This window comes from Penaeus chinensis, chromosome 10, assembly GCF_019202785.1.
Source record: "Penaeus chinensis breed Huanghai No. 1 chromosome 10, ASM1920278v2, whole genome shotgun sequence".
Classification (NCBI taxonomy): domain Eukaryota; kingdom Metazoa; phylum Arthropoda; class Malacostraca; order Decapoda; family Penaeidae; genus Penaeus; species Penaeus chinensis.
Window position 1 is genome coordinate 15,974,009 of NC_061828.1, and position 5,000 is coordinate 15,979,008.

At 38.1% G+C, this 5,000-nt stretch overlaps 1 protein-coding gene across 1 annotated transcript in view; it reads left to right on the forward strand.

Annotated features, from left to right (window-relative positions):
* Positions 1-5,000, forward strand: part of LOC125029864 (glutamate receptor 1-like) — a 581,000-nt gene that overhangs the window by 367,095 nt on the left and 208,905 nt on the right. The gene's annotated exons all lie outside the window — the stretch shown is intronic.

Consider the following 5,000-nt stretch of genomic DNA (forward strand, 5'->3'; position numbering starts at 1 on the left):
TGAAATACTCTATGAATTCAAAGGTTGAATTCACTATGTCCATCTCGGCAACATATTCTCTAGAGTTGGTCATTTGAAGCACGGTCACCGTGTTCTCGGTTTCATTTTTTGTACATACAGTATATAACATGGTTTGGAAGAGATCGGGGAATATATGTGCATATATATATGTGTGTGTGTGTGTGTGTGTGTGTGTGTGTGTGTGTGTGCATTTCAAGCTCTGTCCCAGAAGCATTGAGGTGTTTGTATTTTGAAATTGTCGAGGAATGTTATTCTCGGTCTACCTCGAGCTTGCTTGCCTTTAATTTTATTGCTCATTGAAATAAGTATGATTTTTACTTGCATTGAGATATTGAGCTCTGTTAGGATGTTCCGGAGTTTTGAGAATGCATCTTTTGTTACGAGTATCTGAGGTGACAAGAGCTCCTAAGTAACCGAAGGAGGAAACCTGTTAGATTTCTATTTCTCCTTGTTTCAGTGGACAAAGTTAATGGGATCTCTGACTTCGAAATTGCCGTGGAGGCCAAGGTGTTTGCTGGCTTCCACAACAGAATCAAAATGCTCTTGAAGGTAATTTGTAGATGTGGCCATGAGAACTATATCATCTGCAATACAAATGTTGTCTATCTTGCAACCATTGATAAAGATTCCCTCTTGGCGATCTGCAATTTTCCGCAGGATAACTTCAGAGTATAAATTGAAGAGTTCATGTAACACCACACAACCTTGTCGGATAGGCGGACTGCGGCAAGTTCATCTATGTAGGCTGATCAAATTAGTCTCATAAGTTTGTCATCTATCTGGATATTTGCGAGGATTTGCTGGTCTTGAATGACTCTCTCCCCAAGCATTCTCACGACGAAGACAGCGTTCTTCGTACCTTTATCCTTCATAAACCCAAACTGCGTATTAGGGATTCGAGTAGGAGTCTTCTGATCCTCTGTTGGATGGTTTTTATACACACACACACACACACACACCAACACACCAACACATTTTCGTTTGTGGTGTGTGTTTCTGTGGTGTATGTATATGTGTTTATGTGGTGTGTATATGTGTGTGGTATATGTATGTGTGTGTGGTGAATGTGTGTCTGTATGTGTGTGTGTGTGTTTGTAAGTATATGTATGTGTATATTGTTACTGTCATCGCAATAATCCTAATAATCAGTTATATCAAGATTGCACCAATGAGATATTTGATTTGACACTACATAAACATGTGATACATAGCAGATATTACATAAACATACGAAGAGAAGAAAGAGGAAAAGATACAACCAAAAAAGAACGAAGCTCTAAACGAATAAAGAAAGCAAGGGAGGAAAAAAAGAGGCAAGAAAAAAAAAAGGAGTTGGAATTACCTCCCCCCCCCCCCCCCCATTGAGGTTGAACTAACTAAAATGCCTCTTTGAGTTCGGCAAGTGAGAGTCTGTTTCTCGGGTCTTTGTGTCCGCTCTCTTAATGGTGTGTCTTTGTCTGTTTGTACCGTGCACTCTATTTATTGCAATACGTGCTGCAATAAATGTGTAAGAGCAATAAAGAACACGTGTCTTCGATCTTGTTCTTTGACCATAAAGGGCTTTGTCGCCTATGTTCTCCCGAGTTCATTTCCTTTCTGCACATGAATTCATGACGTGGGTTTTATTAGCATGACATTAGCCCAAGATGAGATCAAAAGAGGTGTAGTCTTAGGATCATTATTATTCAAGAGAGTCATGTGAAAGTGGAAATCTATGACGGAATTTGCTAAACATATTAACACATACTCATAACGGATTGGCTAATATCCTCTTCAAGGTGAAAATAGAGGTAATGGTAATTTCTCTTACTAGGAAACCACCCTAGTCGATTCCATTTTGCTTTCAAATTTGAGTTATTGCATTTCCTGAATTCTTTCTAATTCTGTCTTCTCCGTTCGACAGCGATATCTTATCGGAATCTATCGCCTTCCTATGGCCTGACACCTTCCTCCCGATTTACTTTTATCGCGATTGTAGAAACCATTGTCGGTATTTCTGTTTCTTCTTTTTCCTCACCCTTATCTTCTTCTACTTCTTTTTTCTTTTTTTTCTAATAGCTGTACCATTATATTATCATCATTGTCATCAGCAGTATTATCAGTGCCATATATATATATATATATATATATATATATATATATATATATATATATATATGTGTGTGTGTGTGTGTATGTATATATATATATATATATATATATATATATATATATATATATATATATATATATATAAGCTGATTTATCACCAGCCTCTCCATTATTGAAGGTTAGCATGGGACAAAAGCAACCCTCAACTCTAATTATTTTTTGATGGCTTGAGACCTTTACCAATAATTGTTCGTTTCGATGGATGCGTTTATGAATATTTTTTTTAGGTTGTGCGTGGTCGGGAGAGTTACTCTAATGGAGAGTTACGCTCATGGAGAGTTACGAAGCCAAGAGGTTGTAAAAGTAATGGGTAGGCGTTTATAGTCGGGAGAGTTAGTTTGGGTAGTTATAAGACGTTGTTTTTCAATTCAAAAGAGTTCGTTCAGAGTATTTTCAAGGTTAAAAAGAGTCTGGGTAGGGTTTCTAGTAGGAGAGTGAGTTTAGGTAGGGAGACGACGTTCTTTGTTCAGAAGAGTTCGTTATCATAGTAACAAGAGATGGGCAAATTAAGGTGTTATTGTACCAAAAGGGGGAGCAACCAAGCCAAAAGAGTATGCAAAGAGAGTTACAAAGGCAGAAGGGCTTGCTGTAAGAGTTAGGGAAGGTAGAAGTTTTGAAGAGTTGGCTGTAACAGTTTGGAAAAGTTACCAGGGCAAATGAGTACTTTGTAATAGTATAGATGTTGTTAACGTCGGCAGTAACAGATTCTTTCAGACCAGTACATTGTTGTGCCAATATGGAAATGTCAGAAAAACGGAATGAAAAGAAGGAAAGGAAAAAATATACACCTTATAAACAAATATTTCATGTGGGAAAGTAGTTTATTGGAAAAGTAGGTATCTATATTTTTGTGAATAAAACCTTATGTGTCAAATGAACCATATTCATGAAATTATTTGTCCGAACAATGTGAGCAATTAAAAAAAAAGGGATTCCTATCTCTCGCCAGTGCAGGTAAGCCTCCACAGGTAAATATTTCCGGAAACTGTTTCACTCGGCAAAAGCTGAGAATATTCTTTTCTCTCTCTGTTTAAAATACATCCATATCTAGTCCGAAAGCTTTGCTGGTATCGTCACTGTTATGTTTCGAACACAACGCTGATATCTGTTTCCAGTGGCTGTCCACAGTGATTCAAATGGAAGCAGCGAGGCTTTGCCATTTAAGGGAGCAGAAAAATATATACACACAGACACTCACACACGCACCTACGCACGCACACACACAAGCTTTGTCTATCTACATACACATACACACACACGAACACATACACACAAACACACACACACAAACACACACACACACACACCACAAACGTATGTATGTACCCCTTCCATATATTTCTTTAAGACTCTATATGTTAACTCTATATGAGAGGAAGGGGAGGTGGGAGAGAAGAGAGAGGAGGGAGAGGAGGGGGAGGAGGAGGAGGAAGGGGAGGTGGGAGAGAAGAGAGAGGAGGGAGAGGAGGGGGAGGAGGAGGAGGAAGGGGAGGTGGGAGAGAAGAGAGAGGAGGGAGAGGAGGGGGAAGAGGGAGAGGGGGGTAGGTGCCATTATCACTGGCCATCGAGCTCCTCAAAGCCAACGATGGAGTCGGGGTGGTCATTTGCCGAAGGATGGTTGTTGAATACGAACTGCTTCAGGTCGAGGTCCTTTGCTGATTCCTCGAACTGTTTCTGGTTGTGTGTGTGTGTTTGTCTGTCTGCGTATCTGTCTGTTTACCTCTCTATTTGTATCTCTGTGGTTCTCTCTCTCTCTCTCTCTCTCTCTCTCTCATCGTCGTCATAATCACAATGATCAATCACACCATCATTATCATAATCTTCACTATTGCCATAATCATAAAAATCACTAATAATTGATATAATCAAACGCGCGCGCGCACACACACACACACACACACACACACACACACACACACACACACACACACACACACACATACACACACACACATACACACACACACACACATTCACACACACACACACACACACACACACACACACACACACACACACACACACACACATACACACACACACACACACAACACATCAAATCTAAAGAAAAAAAAAGAAACAACGAAAACGGACAGCAAGAAAAGCTCGTAAACACTCGAAGTTCACAGACTTCTTTGTTCGTCTTCAGAGACACAGCGGCAAATACTGCAATCAGTCGGGCCGCACAAAGGTGAGCAAAGGTTTCTTCCATGTGTAAACGACCTCCTTCACAACCATCAATCATTTACACACAGTTAAGGCTGTTTGAAAGCAACGCCGACATCGATCGAGGACTTTGATGCAAGGGCCTTAATAGCAGTGTTGACGTTGCAGTTTTGAAACTTTTTTAATTTTAGTTTTTCAATTGTTTATTTATTTATTTATCCATTTATTATCCCCTTATTATTACAATAATTATTATTGTTATCATTATCATTATTGTTATTATCATTATCATTATTGTTATTATTATTATTGTTGTTATTATTATTACTATTATTATTATTATTATTATTATTATTATTATTATTATTATTATTATTATTATTATTACTATTGTTGTTAATATCATTATCATTATTTTTATTATTATCATTGTCATCATTATAATTTTACGAGAATAAAGACCGCTTAACATTGACGCAAGAATGAGTTTCTAGGTAAGATTAGGTGGAAAAATGTGAGGAAAATTATTATCATTTTTAATGAGGATAACAATCCCTTAACTAGAATGCATTTCTACGTAAAAGAAGGGGGAGTTTTTGTGTGTTTTTGTTTTTTGTTTTTTTCCCGGCGTACGCTGAGGACGACGAATGAGGAAACTTGAT